Below are 17,251 nucleotides of genomic sequence, written 5' to 3' on the forward strand. Positions count from 1 at the left end.
GACTAGATAATCAGGAGCCAAATGGTGCAATTTAGTTTCACTTTCTTTGAGACTGTAAAATAGGGTGAAGGTCTGTAGTTGCCTGACTGACATATGGTCTTTTGTGTGTGTGTGCGTTCATGCGTGCGTGCGTGTGTGAGAAACAGTTTGTCAGGGATCCATTTGTGGTTGCCATATTTAAGCATAAGCATAAGCATAACTCTATATTTAATTAGACTTGTTCTCTTGACTCTTGACTGGCAAGGAGACTAGTCTACTCCTACTGTGGTTAGTATCTTCACACTATAAAATCTTCAACATGACATCTCCTGGCCTGTGGGATTCCCAGTACAATTTGGTTTGAGGGGTAGCCATGCAGACAGAGAGTCGAATGTCCTCTCAGAGATGAAATAAATGCACAGTGTCCTGTCTCCAACCATTCATTCACTTTCTTGGCCGGCGATGAGTCTTTCCCCTCTGACTAACTTCAGTTAGCGGGAAAGCACTACCTTGATTTCCGTGCAAGAATTTCTTTTGTTTGACCGTAATTCCTGTATGGTGGATGAATGGCTCAAGGTGGAGCCTGACAGGTCTACAGGCAGCTAAGCTGATAAATAGCCCGGATTTGTTTTAGTTTCATCTATTTAAGAGATGGTGGAAGCATTTTTCCCCCCATTCACTAAAACACTCCCATGGAAATACTTTTCCCCCCACAGCAGGTGGCCTGTATATATGCCGTTCCCCTCTTTCGGTTATTTTTTTTTGCCCTGACTGTTAATGATCGCACCAAGCATCTGTCATCCGTGGGCTCAGTGATTACTCATGCTTGGAATGGAGTGGACAGAGAGCTGTAGCTGCCGGCACTGGTCCGTGGGATTCTAGGAGGTGGTTTGAGACTGGACAAGGTGTGAGAAAAGGGGGTACTACTGGAGTAGGCTTCATGGACAGTGAGGCGGCAATGTGCTGTGCTGTGCTGTGTGGTGTGGTGGATGAGATGGCAGTAGTGACTGATGTTGAGATAATCTGGGCAAACTGCTTGGGAGAACTGGAAGAGATTTTGTGATGTTGGAGATACACAGTGTTATATGAGACAGAAAGAGAGAGCGCAGAAGAGGGATGGATTATAATATAGTAGGTGAGAGAAATTTGACATTGAGGATGAGCATGTGTGTTCAAAATCATAAGAGATGCATCTTTGATGCATGATTTTGAACACACATGCTCATCCTCAATGTCAAATTTCTCTCATCTACTATATTATAATCCATCCCTCTCCTGCGCTCTCGCTTTCTCTCTCTCTGACTCATTTTCTTTCTCTCAGTCCCCCCCCCAGCCCCCCCCCCCCCCCCACTCCATGTATCACCGACATGTGGTTAGAATTTGTCAGCTTCATTATGGGAGTTTAGAGTTAAGAGAGAGAAATATTTATGTTACAAGGGCGTTTTACAATAAGAGTGCTGTTCCTCTTGTTTGGACGGTTCCGCAGGTGCGGTTCTTATGGCGCGCGCTGATGCCTCCATAAACCACAGCAGAACATTAAACAGCAGATGTGCTCCCCTGAGATACGCCATTAGAAAGACACTCCTTTCACTTGACTAGGGAACGAGAATTGAAAGGAAGGGAGAGAAGGAGATGGAGGGCAGATGCAGCTCGGCATAGTAGGGAAAAGCTACCCAGCAACCTGTGTACGGAGGAGGCCCTCCAGGAAAACAACTCAGAGCAGTCTAATGGGCTTCTGGGGCCCTGGCAGAGTGGGTGGCAGGCAGACTGAGATGGTTTGAAGTAGACTAGATGGATACAACAGACACCTGCCCGTATTCAAAAAAGCTTGGCCATTCTTCCTGGTGAACATGTGAAGATGGAGCATTATTTTGTGATGGCATGGGTTGGAAGTTTTAAACAAACTAATGCTTATGTAGAGGATTGTATGTGTCTGTTCAAGTTGGTTGATAACATTTGCCAATTACATTAACCAACAGGAATACTTGCTGTGTTCCGTTCTACTATAAGTTACTTTTTTGGCAAAATGATGAGCTCTAATTGTACCGTATCCTTACGACTTGGCAGCAGAACACTGTATATATTCAGTGACATTTGGAAAAGAAAGACAACTGTGCAAAGGATGACTACATGTATATGATGAATCATTTTTCATTCAGATCATATTGAGTTGGTCCCTGTGATCCAAATTGGAAAGTTTTACGATCAACTCTAAACACAGGCTATGCTGACAGTTCAAAAACTAAAGCCACAGAAGCACACTTTAATATTCATTATTAAAATTTAACAATTTTTCTAGACCAGTCTCCCTTCCCAGTTGTGTGAGTTTGTGTATGTGTTCTTTTGTGTGTGTGTGTGTGTGTGTGTGTGTGTGTGTGTGTGTGTGTGTGTGTGTGTACGTGTACAGTATGTGTGTGTACATGTGTGTGTGTGTGCATCTGTGTTTGAAAGACTGAGGGTGAAAGAATGAAACAAAACCCCTGAAGAGTTTGATGACTGATTGGAACTTCCACCAGGGCTCTTCTGTACTTGTAAGAAAAGGTCTGTGGTGCCTTTTAAAGGCCCCCCCCGCTGCTTTGTTTTATATGCCTAAAGGATGCAAATGAGCCACTTAGTAACCACATCAATTACCCCACCTGGTCTCTTATTAAGGCGTTTGTGTTGTTTGTAAAGCGATCGTTACAACCGCTCCAAGATGGAACAGCACGGGCGTTTGTTGAAGATGGTTGTGTTAGGGTGTGCTTTGGAACCAATTAGGGCGAAAAGGCCAAAGTCCTTGGGGTACTATGAAAAACAAAAGAGGCGGAAAAGACGCACAGCTCCTGACAATAACCGTAACTCATTGGTAATCTGATTGTGTTGTGTGTGGCGTGGCGTGGCGTTGTGATGTGCACTGCACTCTTCTGCTCCGTCGTCTGTCTGGAGTGACTGCAGTTGGGCCTCTCCAAGACAATGCCAATGCGGTGTGTGTGTGTGTGTGTGTGTGTGTGTGTGTGTGTGTGTGTGTGTGTGTGCCGCTGATTGAGACAGCTCTTCAAACCTTCAATTCCGAGGGAACTTGTTCCACCTTGGGAAGGCTCATTTTGCCTATGCAGACCTGTATTGTATGCCTGGCAGGTTCATTGTCATTACGTTGACATTACTGCAAGAGACGGTCCAATTCACTGTAAGCACCATTATTTTGCAGTTTCAAGGGCTTTTAATGCACAGTTTAAAGAAGAAAAAAAACCTTGCATGGCCACATTCACGCATTGTTGAGGCAATGCACACAACTGAAAGGAGAGAAGCGCGCACCAAAAAGTGGCAAGGCCTTCAGGAATGTGTTTTTAGATGAAACAAACCTGAAGCCCCTTTCTCTCTTTTTAAGTATTTTTTTTCCCCTTCCTCATTTAAATGGATGAAAGAGATTAAAATCTGCATTAATGCCCAAGCACTTAGCATGGCACTTGTGATGGAGAGACAACGTTTTTTTTGAAAGAGTGGAGAGGATAAACAGAGGCCCTGCTGAGAAAAGGGGATCTCACCCATCTCTGCATACTGAAAGCAGGGGCTTTAGATGAAGATGAAAGAAAACTTTAAAGCGCACACTGAAGAGCTATTAATTGAGCGCTGCATTGTGCAACATGAATCTAAACACAGTGCAGTGCCGTCACACACAGGCTGGGCGGAAGACACATGCGCCTCACCATCCCCTTCACTTCCCTTCCTCCTAATGGATAATGGAGATGGGGCAGGATTTTTCTCTTTTCGGGAAGAGGATGATGCCTAGGGCTTGTCACATATAGCCATCAAACATCTACCAAACTATGTTCCTCAAAATGTATACATCCTTTCAGTAAGAGTTTTGTTTTTTCTGAACACATTGATTGTAATGTTTTTTTCCCCCCCACTAAAAAGAGACAACAATGTGTAAGTTGGCTGACTATTCTTTCCAAACTTTCCCCCAGTAGTCTCCACTGCTCTGTTTAGTGTACAGTCAGGTGCATGATGAGTTACAGTAATTCCATCGTCCCTGCTACAGAACCTTAACCACTGACCCCTTAACACCGCATTATGGGAGGAGAGAGTGGGAGAGAGAGAGAGAGAGAGAGAGAGAGAGAGAGAGAGAGGGAGAGAGAGGGAGGGAGAGAGAGGGAGAGAGAGGGAGAGAGAGAGAGAGAGAGAGAGAGAGAGAGAGAGAGAGAGAGAGAGAGAGAGAGAGAGAGAGCACAAGCCATATCGCACATTTTATTTTTAGGTTCTCATAATACTCTCTCTCTCTCTTTCCTTCCCCCCTCTCTCTCTCTCTCTTTCTCCTCCTCCCCTGTGTCCCTATTTTCGATAAGGTGACGTAGGCAGACAGGATTCTGTATCTGGCCCCGGGGTTATTTCTGGAGTGGGCCGACTTGTCTTTTTATGACCAGGGTGCCGTGCGAGATGGAAGGTCCGGATAGCATTGACCTCCGCCTGGGAGAGCGGTACAGTGCACTGGAGCAGAGCGGTGCCTTGTGGCGGAGGTGGTGGATGGTGGTGATGATATGGGGGTGGGGGGTGATGTAGCAGGGAGTGAGTGCAGAGAGAAGGAGGACGTGTAAATGAGGTTGAAACCGATCTCCCATTATACTGGCCCTCTTCCCCTCTGATGGCCCAGGAAGCATATCAGACACATCCTATGTCATTTTATTTCAAGCTTTTCATTAGTGCTCTTATTTACGGCCTGATATGCACCATAGCGAAACAGAAAACCCATCAAAGACACAGTCAGAAATCGAAGATGTGTGGGTACAGTATGGACACACAGTGTGTGTGTGTGTGTGTGTGTGTGTGTGTGTGTGTGTGTGTGTGTGTGTGTGTGTGTGTGTGTGTGTGTGTGTGTGTGTGTGTGTGTGTGTGTGTGTGTGTGTGTGTGTGTGTGTGTGTGTGTGCGCGCGCATGTGTGTGTACGTGTGTGTGTGTCTGTCTGTTTGCATCATGTGTTCAATGTCATGTGGATGCATTCCATCTTTATCTTCATTGTCACTTCTGCAAAGTTGCCAGGACTGTGACCAAATCTCTGGTCACATTAGAGCTATTGTATGTTGGGTCAACCTTGACTGAAGCTTATCTGATGACGTTTGCAATATCCTGCTATAGTACACGAACTTGTCTACATTTTTGAAGAACAAATACAAAACCGAAACCACTTTTTTTTTGTTCACTGGTCCTCAGGAAGAAAGTACGTCCTTGAGATCCATAGAGGTCACTGGCCATCAGATTTGCAGTTGTGGTACATTGTATTTTTAATTTCCTGTTAGAGCTGTTTATGGAAACAACAAAACAACAAAACAAGAAGACCTTTGTGAGAGAATCAGCACAGTATCAGATAGGAAACACAAAACAATAATAATATATATAAAAAAACTTGGCCAGTTACTGTAGCCAAGAAATGAACAAGTCCATGTCAAAATCAGATGCATAGTATCCAGCCTCAACCATCCCTTACATAATATACTTCTCAGACTATTATTCAGATATCAGATCAATTTAAAGGCGCATACCACATTTCCTCATGAAATCTCATCTAAATCTTCAGATCCCTTTATTATGTGGGATGATATTTTTGTATACAGTACATACTATGAGACTGGATGTGTCAATTGGCTGAAATATCTAGCATGGACAATTTACGTTTTCAGCTGCGAAACTTTAATTCAAACCAATGCAGCTTGCATTGCTCACTCAGACCTGTATATAAGAACACAAAGCCCCTGCTTGGACTCAAATATTTAAACTGCAGGACAGTGCTCCTCCACAGAAATAAGACATGAATTATTTATGTGTTTGCTTTCTATTCCCTGAACTGCAGATTGCTTTAGTCTCTCTCTCTCTCTCTCCCTCTCCCTCTCTCTCTTTCTCTCCCCTCTCTTTCTCTCTCTCCCTTACTGTTCTCAGCTGAGTATCAGTTATCTTCTATTTTTCTTTTGTGTGTAGCGTAAGGGAATGCAAGCATTTATAAGCTTCCTTTTATGTCACACCCTCTGTTGCCCCAAGTGCCTGAGGTTCAAAGCCTCCCACTGTCCATCCCTCCAAAGTCTTGAACTCTGGTTGCTTAATTTCCACAGTGATTTCCCACTGATCCATGCTAAAGTCTTTTATTTTGTAATGCTGCCATTTCTAGATGGTACGATGTTTAGGAACACACACACACACACACACACACACACACACACACACACAGACACACACACACACACACACACACACACTAGCATCAGTGGGTGGACTGGATTCAGGTCAGTTGCTAATGACCTAACAAAATTTGTGCTCTGTCTCTCGCTCTTCCCTTTTGCTCTCATTCACTCTATGTAGACAAAGGGTAAAGAATATACACACACATACTGTATATGTACAAACATACAGAAAAATGCAGAAACAGTTGTACATACATGTAAATATTTCACCACATTAAAGATACATCTGGTTTTGGCAAATATTATTGGCAGGGCTTCTTGACCACCTTCAGAACTTTCTCCACTGTTTTCTCTTTTTCTCTCCTGTGAATTAGTTTGTGGCACCTGCATATTAGAAGAGACACTTCTATCTACAGCTCTCTTCCCTTTTCCGCTTAGCCTTCAAATAAAGCGCTTTTTCAAAGACAACGCCATATGTGTATTTTCCACACTTTGGAATATATAATATATTTAGGTCCACGGTAATCACTCACACATTTCGACAACAGAAGGGAAGAACTGAGCTAGCCCATGGAAAGCTGATGTTTTATAACATGTATGGATGATTAATTACTTGGCCCTGGTGGAGGAAAATACTAGATTTTAAAGAATACCGTGAGCTTCCATAATAAAGTGTTTCTTCCTGCTACGGAATAATTGAAATTTGATTGGGGGGAGGTCGGGGTAAACCTTCTCTTGCTTCATAAGCAAAAAAACCCCTCAAGTTTTAGGCAAAGTCGCTCCTTCAAGAAGTTTGGTATCCATGAATTTCCTATGCTAGGTCAGCTGCCTGAGGATATTGGGCAAAAAGGGGCGCTTGGTGTCAAATCAGTACTATGCAAGCAGTTTTCTCACCGGTAACCTCCACAAACAAGACACTGCATCAACTGATGTGGCCAATCAATCACAGACCATCAAAACACAAATATAGGAAGATACAAAAAAAAAGAGAGGGAAAATCTAGCACTTTCTCTTCCTCTAAAATGTTGTTTTTTTCTTCATCCCAGGTCTGTGTTTGAACCTCGTCAGAACTCCAAAGGGGCGGAGGACTGTCAAACAGACAGCTTTATCCTCAGGGTGAGCAGGGCAATAATGGGCATGGGGTTCAAATGGCTGGGAAATGCCTTTTAACTTCAGTGCGCCTTCCTGCAGGTTGGCTCCTTCATTTGCTCCTTGTGCCAGAGTAAGAAAAAAGGTTCACATCTCCCTAATGAAAGACATGGTCTAAGGGACTGCTGACCACACAATAAAGGAGTGGTCTCTGTAGTGTTAAGCAGGAGGAAGGAGGATGGGGAAGTTTATGCCTTCTCAGAGACAGGGTTTTACACGGGCCAGTAAATTATGTTTTAGCTTGCAGCCTCAGTAAAAGTTAATTGTTTAACGTTGAAGAATATGAATTATATTAGTTGATAACAGTCATTAGGACTTAACAATACAAGTGTTGATTTTAAATGCAAATGATGATAATCATGAGGATTGAGCTGAAACAGTGACAGAAACGGGAAAAGACACAACATAAAGCCTTTGTATGCATTGCATCTAAAGTAATCTCACCTGTGATAAAGTCTTGCCTCTACACTGCATCACATAGTGAAAATGTATTGCACAAAGATGAATATTGCTCTACCACCCCCCCCCCTCCGTTTTTTGTTTCAGATAAAAAAAAAATATATATATATATAACTGTAAGTATCTTATCTAAACCCTAGTGATCAATGACTTGTTACGCCAAATAATACAATAAGATATGGTTACAATAAGCCATGGTTCATTTGATAACAGGTTCATATGATAACATCTTGTGCCTTGAACCTCTTGTAAAGCAGCATGTTTTGCACTGAAATGGTACATTGAGAAAGAAATGTTCATGTCACACACACACACACACACACACACACACACACACACACACAATCATAGCCACATAGAGAAAATAAAGAGCAAGCAACTCTTTTCTTTGAATGCAGCAGTGCATTTAAACTACTGCACACAATATACAAAAGTAAATTTATTTTTTCAATTATCACTGCAAAAAATAAAAAAGTACAAAGTAGATTTTCCAAAATGATATTGAGCGCACTTCTTAACTTTTCTCCATCTACAATATCTTGTAAACAGGAAGTCTTACATGCTCTCGCTGTGGTGGCTCAGTAATTGCTGAAACTCTAATTGTTGTTTAGTTATTGTTTAGGTATATACAAAACTTACTATTTGTGATGTAAGCGATACTCATCCTTGCTTTCTAAACAAGGTCACAACAACTTGTCTGCACTACCTCACTACAAGACAAATCTGCAACAATGGTTGCTAAGTGCTAAATTCTGTCAGGAAGTCTAAAATTCCTTGCAGTGCCCCTGTCACACTACTGGTGCACACACTGTAGACATTCAATTCATTCATCTCACGCATGGTGAAAAACATATATTTTATGTTTATTATGACCATGCATTCAGGGTGAGGACCCTTTAGTGCATTTCTAGGGGCCTTTTAGGGTCTCTCAATGATCAACCTGGGAGTTAGTGGATCTTATTTTGTGCAGGTTTCCTATGCCAGTTGTTGGTATTCCTTTGCATGAATCCAGACCTGAATATGTCTTAGTGTGTACCTGTGAATATGTGTGCACCTGTGTGCATGTGTGTACAGTATGCACATATGTATATCTAAATCGCAGAAGAAAAAGATTAGTATATTGAAGAATATATTAGTAGATGTGGATACATACTGTATATGCATGCTGGTACAGTGGATTCCAGGCCATGGTATTGATTTAGGATGAAATTGATTTGTCTTATTTATTTCATTACACAAGTGTGCTTATTTGGTTAAGTGCATTTTTACAAAGTGATGATGTCAAACTGCTTAAATAGTTATATTATGTGCCCAGGTTTAATGCTACTCTCTCCAGTTCAGAACGATGAGTCGCTCTCTTTATCTGGAGATTATTTGTCAAGGGCCTTAACAGCATGCAAGCATGGGTCCTCAGGTCATTATGCATTCACTCAAACACCTAATGGTACATATGTTAGTACAACAAACAAAGGGCACAACAAATGAGTATGTACACCAGGTCGACGCTGCCTTGCCATTTCGAAGTCTTCCAGTTATCAGATGCCTGGGGCAAAGTCATCACTGCTCGGTAGGGAGGAGGCATTTGTGTTTCCACGGTGATTCACAGAGAGGTTTTGACGACTTTATGAGGCTGCATATTAGCGTGCGTATTTACTGTTGCAGACTGGAGGCAGGCATGGTGCTGGAGGATTCTGTTAAAAAAAGGGAAAAACCCTACATATCACACAGCTTACAAGTTAATCCACATTTTATTATTGCCGCACAGCTGGCAAGAGGTAGATTAAAAACAACATGTTTTTCTGCAGGTTCATGAATCAAGTATATTAAAGTGAGGAGATTAGTTTGCCTTTGCGATTATCTTGGTCCACATGATGCTGATTTAAATACAGAAATGGAGAAAGGCCCTCACCGCTCTGCGCTCTATCTTTTACAGACAATCTCCAACTTTTCCCACTTCCTCTGCTTTTTAGGAGGCATGCTGCTTGATTAGGACACTAGATGTACTGTACCTAGATGCGCATAGCGGTGCATAATATGACCTCCACAGAAAAGAAATCACACCTCTCAATTTCTCTCCATCCTCTACTCCATCCAAACTCCTTGTGTGTGTATGTGAGTGTGTTCTATGTTTGTGTGTGTGCGTGTGTGTGTGCCAATATATAAGTGAGTGTGTGTGTGTGTGTGTGTGTGTGTGTGACAGCCCTGCTTGTGCTTTTCCTTTCCATCTCATGGCCTGTAGATGGGGATGTCGACCCAGGGGGTTCTTAACAGTAGCCCCGTTTACATGGACTCTTTTAATCCGATTAGAAACGGATAGCGGCTCAATCGGAATAAAAAATCTCATAAACACCTCAGTCAGAATCAAAGATTCTTGAGAGCACCTCATCAGAATGGAACGAAACCGATGTAAACAGAGGCCACGGATATTTAAATTGGAATAGTTTAATCAGAATGACAAAAAACTGTACATGTAAATGTGGCTAGTGATTCGAAAGAGACATAGAAATTCATAAATTGTAGTGGCCCCATGGATGGAATTTCATGAAAGTTGGTATGCGGTTGCCAGAAGTTGTCATGATGGTCCGACAGTATGTAACAGTAGCTAGCTAGTACGTAGCTGTGCTATATGTACGCTGGTAAACCTTCCTCCTGATGCCATAAGTAGTACTGGTGAGAGAGGCTTTTAGCTAGGCTAGGTAAATCTGCTGGTAGACTTTTCAGACTAATGTTCAATCTTAAAAGATTGAGCTTAGTATGGTGATAGCTACTAACTTTTAGCTTGATTGCTAGCATGCTCGACTCCCAATCCGAGGTGCTCCTGTTTGCGGATTCAAGTCCGGGCGAGTGCAGTGGAGTGCGGGCACATATTATGTCTAAAGCCGGCCCCTGTCCAACAGAGTTGTGTGTCCGAACCTGAACTGAACTCTGTCCGTACCCAACCCATGCCTGATGCAGGATGGTACCTCAGTTATTCCCACGCTAATGATTACATTTTCGTGTTTGTGGATAGATGTGGTCTTTTGCCTATAAGCAAGTGTCAAAATGGCATTCTTAAAATTATGACCACCACACTAGCAAAGATACTGAAAGACTGGAGCTGTACGGTATGTACTGTACAGTACGTTGGTAAATCTCCCTCTTGACGCCTTAAAGGGAAACTATGCAGGATTGGCGATTTCATTACCGGTTTCGCTTTCGCGTTTCGTTTTTGCTCGTTTTATGCTTGCATATTTCTCTGCAGAGCTTCCCCTACAGCTTTAGTGTGTATATTTTACAAAACTCCTCAATCGGTCAGTCTTCCTTTTCATGAGCATGATCGAGACTTCACATGAGACTTTCTAGACCATGGGTGCGTGCCCGAGGGCTCCTGAAATTGCAAGCGTGGTTCTACCGCTACTTACCACTAGGGCGGCGGAAAAAAACCCCATCGTTCGACCGGATGATATGTAATCATATAACAGTATGAAACAAATTGATTAACTGAAAAATGTTGCTTAGTTTCCCTTTAAAGAGGAACAATGCAGCCTGGGCTTTTAGCTTGATTGTTAGCTCGCTTTACTTCTGGTCCGTGGTGTTTGCGATTTCGAGTCCAGCAGTGTGTAGGGCTGAGCCGCACGCTTCAACACAACGCATGTTACACCTACACATCAAATTTTGCAATTTTGTCACTCGGTGCTACATCACAAATTAGTGATAATGGCTGGGTTGATGCATCTTGACCAACATGGCATAAACTTTTCGTCATTCTGTATACTCATCAAAACTTGAGGGCAACATAACTAAGATTATAACTGTCAGATGACTTTCTAACTTTAATACATGTACAGTAACCTGTATGCCTGCACTGAGGCCTTGCATTGATGGGGCCCAGTGTTTGGGAATTTATATTGCAAACTGGCAGTCTGGCTCTTGGTCAGTGTGTGTGTGTTTGGGGAGGGGGAGGCATCTGTAGGCTGTTTGGTGTTTAAACAGTGACTGTGTAAGGGGCTTACAATAACAAGAAATGCACTTTCATCCTTGTTATTGGTACTATAGGAGCTGGGCCAAGAAGATAACATTCCAGTCCCGCACACGGGCCAGGGTGTCCAAATGGTGCCACTGCCACTCTTTGTCCTTCCCTGAGAAGAAACTTCATGTTTGTTTTCTTTAAAAAGGACATCTTGTTAAATTATGATTTCCCTTCAGCCCGGCATGAAAAAATAAGCGAGAAAAATTCCTAGACCAGTTAAAGATTTGTCATTGTAGCGGGAGAGCAAGGGACTTCAGGGTAAATTACTGTTTGCATGTTTTGAGAGTACACTTCCCAATGAAAACCATTAATCAGGGATGCTGCTCTCTTTTATGAACCAAATCTTTCTCTCTCTCTCTCTCTTTCTCTCTGTCCCCCTCTCTCCTTCCATCTCAGACAGTACTCTTTGGAACTAGATTGTTGACAAGTCCCCCACCACACACACAGACACACACACACACACACACACACACACACACACACACACACACACACACTTCTCTCTCTCTTTTTCTCTCTTTCTCTCCCTTTCTCTCTCTCTCCCTCACACACACACACACACACACACACACACACACACACACCACACACCATAATTTAATATTCATAACAACATAACCTTGAAGAATAAAATGCTGGACTCATTTAAATGCTAATTTGTTTGTTAACATAGCATCAAGATTCCACATGGGACAGGTTACCGAACTAGCCTGTCACTTGATATGTATATTTTATTCTACTTTGTTATTTTTATTGCCATTTTGATTATGATAATGCAAAACACTAAATAAAACATTAATATAAACAGGAAGGGCTTGAGGACCATCTTTTATGTATTCAGATACTTATTACCAGGAGGGAGATGGGTATATCAGAGTCAAAGGATTCCTGGGTGATTTTTTTTTTCTTTTCGTGTCAGTGCTGGCCATGATGCCTCTGCACACATCACTTAATGTGTTTGCTTTTGCCTGCTGCTTGTGTTTTGGCCATATTTTAATGGGTGGGCCATTTACCGTTTTATTGACCCACCCGGTTATTGAAGAAGAGGAATGAAAGGCAATTGGATGTGAAGTCTTCAGTTTGTCACGTGGCAATAGGATTAATGCACCATTATGGTGCTTGAGGAAGGGGGCTCTATAGCGGAGGCTCCTTTGGTCTAGGTCTGCGTGGTGTTGATGCTGAGAGGCCACTCAGGACGTACCTGTGATGTGTGGAAACATGATCCCTGAGCGCTGTTAGTTTAGGTGTTGGCTTGTGGTGAATGACGGTGGTTTTGATACATTAGTGGTAAAGCTGATCAAAGCTAGGTGTGTGTGTGTGTGTGTGTGTGTGTGTGTGTGTGTGTGTGTGTGTGTGTGTGTGTGTGTGTGTGTGTGTGTGTGTGTGTGTGTGTGTGTGTGTGTGTGTGTGTGTGTGTGTGTGTGTGTGTGTGTGTGTGTGTGTGTGTGTGTGTGTGTGTGTGTGTGTGTGTGTTGATTTCTAGACGGAGGGTGTTCAGTCAAATCCAGAGTGTCTGGAATGCGACGGTGACACAAAGCACTCCAGTGTACTTTGATTCGGGCGCTGAGGGAGTGGAACTGGCGGCCCACGTTTGACAGAGCGTAAACTCCTGCAAACCTCAATGGCTATGATACGCTTGTTGTGAGGCAGGAATGTTAACAGGAAGTCCACTTTAGCGTCAGAGGGAAGGAGGGAAGGAGGAGGTGTTCGCAGGGACCTGGCACTCCTCCATCTGTCTCGAGCTCTTATGATCCGTCCCACAGAAGAAACGGGATCTGTTTATTTGTGTTGCGTTCCCTGGTGGGGCTTAACGTGGGCAGGGGCGTTGCGCTTACGCTAACACGTGCTGTGATTATTATATCACTTAACAAAACTCATCAAACATACGTCACTTTCTTGGAGCGTGGTGCCTGTACACTGACCGACCATGGAAAATGTTAAGGGTATGGCTTTCTGTCACTGAAAGGGGATATGGTAACACGTCTGGCGTAGATGTGTGTGTGTTTGGCTTGTGCCAATCTTTGGGTGAGTGTTTGTGTATGAGTGCCGGTGTTTAGGTGTTGCATGTGTATGTGTGTGTCTGCATGCGTGTGTGGTCCAACTTAAAAGCTTATTAGGCCCACCCGGAGACTCCCCCAGTCTAGATTGGTTTCATACCACATGGACACACCGTCGTTCTCTCTCTCCCCCACCATCTACCTCTCTGTCTCTCTCTCTCTCTCTTTCACACACTAGCACACTCTCTACCACTTCCTCTCAGTCTCTCTGTGTCTCTTTTTGTATTTTCTTTGTAAAAAAGAAAAGGTAGTCTCACATGCTGAGGGACCTACAACATGCGATGGAAAAATACCCTGTCTGTGATGATCTATGGTGTAAGGGGTTTGGAGTAGTCTCTCCTCCCCTGCTCTGATTTGGGTCCCGTTCCAACTCCTCCCGCAATATGTCAGTGTCACAGATGATGCAGTAAAACATATGTTGCCCATTGAGCGTCCCACAGTGTGGCAGCGATGTTAGTATGTCAGAGTAGGAGAATATTATTATGTATATATTTCCCTGACATTGTGAGGAAAAGCGGTTATTTTTTTCAATCAGTTTAGGCTATGTTTCTCCGGGCCTTTTTGGTGTTGGGTTGAATGCTATGCCTGTAATGGTTGCCCTCAAATGATTAATGAGTTTAGGCCAAAACATTCCACTGTGGTCCTCCGCGGCTCCATGATTGTAGCCATTAGACAAGAACCCACAACTATCCCAAGACTCAAAATATTTGGTTCTCTATCAATTTGCCCCTTCCTTTACACATATGCAGGTCATTTTCGTTTGAATCTGTGTGTGTGTGCGTGTGTTTGTGTTTGTGTGTGTCTGTGTCTCTGTGTGTGTGTGTGTGTGTGTGTGTGTGTGTGTGTATGTGCATAACTGTGAAGTCTAGGTAAATTTCTTTATAAAAGAAAAATAATTTCTGAGCCAAAACCTCCTCTCAAAGCCATCTTCCAGTGTCCTTTGATAGAGCAAAACTCTATGCGCAGTCACACCCCTGTGTGTGTGTGTGTGGGGGGGGGGGGGTTCCCAAACGAGAGGCATTCATGGCCATATTAAGAACTTCACATCCAGTGCGTCTGGAATAAAGCACCTACAGCCCCCGAACCCCCAATTCCTAACCCACTTTACAGCTCCCAGGTGTTTCCAATGAGGGGAATGGGCCGAGCAGTAATGGTAAGTGGCAGGACTGAGGTTGGGCTCCCTGTCGGGTCCTGTCGCAAAGCAGTGGGCGGCGGGTGTTTTCGGGGAAAGGAGCGAGGTGTGGGGGAAGGGAGTGGAAGAGAAGGGGAGGTGGAGGGAGAAGGAGAGGAGAAGGTTTGGGTTTGGGGCAGAGGGTAAGGGATGGGGGGGCCGGGGGGGGGGGGGGGGATTATGGCGGGGTGCTTGTTTTTACAGAGCCGGCGGAGTGAGAGGGGGGACCCACCCTGTGGCTAAAACAGAGAGGTGATTGTGAAGCGGCCGGGGCGCTGGTGCAGAGGCGGTTTGATCTGACGCCCTGTGGTAGAGCAGCCGCTGGCCCTTGCGCATTCAGATCCTCTCCTTCCCCTCACGGCTCATGTTTCTCCCGCCTGATTGTGGACACTCCAGCATGAGGGCAGACATTTGGACAGTTAGTTATTTAAAGCATCTAACAAGCATTCTGTGATCACCTGATCCTGACCAGCGAGTGGGAGTCTTGCATGGAATATCTCTTTTTCTTTTGTGTCTTTTTTCACAGATTTTCCTTTTTATTCCCCCCCCCCCCCTCTCACACTCAGTGAATGTGCTCCTCTGATATTTCTATTCCAGATGCAATTCCACACTTAATGCTAATGTCCTCAGTGAGCACTACTTAGCGGATCCTAAAAATAGCGCGGATATCAAAAGTTCACGGAAATCTACAGAGCAGAGCGGTGCAGTCTGACGCCGTGCAACAATACCAGCCTGCCCAGACTGGGCCACACACACACACAGGCGTTGGCGCTTTAATTCCCCCACATCTCTAAACTCAGAACAGCCACCAGGGGACCAGTAGAGTACATTACGAGGTTAAGGCCTCGTTTTGTCTGTGACACGACGGCGGAGGAAAAGCAAAAAAAAAAAAAAAACAGCAACAGCTTTTCCACTGACCCTGTAATGGGGGCCTGGTCCTTTAGTGGGCCCGTGATGCCCAGAGGTGTCAACCCCATCCACACTCTCTCCTCTCCTCTTCTCTCCAAGGCGTCAGAACCACCCAGGCTTGTTTGCCTCGCCGTTTAAAACATTTATTGAGCTGTGGTGCTGCTGTGGAATTGCGAGAGGCCTAAGTGCTTCATCCTGGAGGTGGTTGAGAGATGGGATTGATACAGTGAGGAAAGACACCCAAAATACATAAACAGTTTGAAAGACTGTGTGTGTGCGCGTGTGTGTGTGTGTGTGTGTGTGTGTGTGTGTGTGTGTGTGTGTGTGTGTGTGTGTGTGTGTGTGTGTGTGTGTGTGTGTGTGTGTGTGTGTGTGTGTGTGTGTGTGTGTGTGTGTGTGTGTGTGTGTGTGTGTGTGCGTGTGTGTGTGTGTGTGTGTGTTTGGGTGTGGGTGGGGTACATGGATGTACTGTATATTTCAGTGTGTATGTGTGTGAAGTGAATGTGTCTGTGGTTGTTAGTCATTATACCCTCATTCATAAAATCGGAAAAGCTGTTTTTCATTAAAAAGAAAATTCATCATTTATTGACTATTCCGTTTTCGTATTTGCCTTTGTCGTGCTCAGTACTGAACTCCAGCCTTTGGCACGTATAGTGTTTTGAGTCAAGTCATGTAAATATGTATTTGCAGTCGTGATATGGTTTCTCTGAAAATAACTTTTCTCAGTTTGTGGTCTACAATCTGATTGTAATGTAACTGAAAATATCAGAAACAGATTGGAATACCACATCAGGGTACATGAAGAGAATACACTTTCATTATCAGTTTAAACAATCTGTGACATTTTTCCAAGGACTGCATGCAGGCTTTCCAACATCTAAAGCCCCTTTCCCTTTCTCAGGATATAAATTTGGTTTAACTGGTAAAAGAAAGATTTTTGTTGCCCTTTTTGGCATTAAAAAGAGAACCACTAAAATCTAATCTCTAAATGTGTTTCTTTTCACAGTTCTCTTCCACATTTTCATTTTTCTATGGACTGGGAAGCTTTGATTCCAGTTTAGTTGCATTCTTCATGATGACCCAGACACCATTTTATATACACAGAAGCTAACAGGTTATTTCGTGGCTGACCAGTGCACAATGCTAGGACCAAAACCTAATCCTGGTATCATAGCAAAATGTCTACAGAACCAGGTGTTATGTAATCATTTTCATTAGCTTGCACAGATGATTGACAAAAACAACAATTATGCAAACTTCAAGACTAGATTCATATGATCAGACCTTGGATGAAGACATGTTTTTTTGCGATCATTAGTTCCCTTTGGATAACAATATCTGCTAAATACCTTAACCATGACGTAACCAA

At 43.5% G+C, this 17,251-nt stretch overlaps 1 long non-coding RNA gene across 1 annotated transcript in view; it reads left to right on the plus strand.

Moving 5' to 3' along the window:
* Window positions 1–17,251, plus strand: part of LOC134095368 (uncharacterized) — a 41,862-nt gene that overhangs the window by 9,718 nt on the left and 14,893 nt on the right. The window contains exon 3 of the long non-coding RNA XR_009940564.1: window positions 7,175–7,244. This is a non-coding gene — a long non-coding RNA (uncharacterized LOC134095368). The remainder of the gene's footprint in view (window positions 1–7,174; window positions 7,245–17,251) is intronic.

This window comes from Sardina pilchardus, chromosome 11 (genome assembly GCF_963854185.1).
Source record: "Sardina pilchardus chromosome 11, fSarPil1.1, whole genome shotgun sequence".
In the NCBI taxonomy this organism is placed as follows: Eukaryota; Metazoa; Chordata; class Actinopteri; order Clupeiformes; family Clupeidae; genus Sardina; species Sardina pilchardus.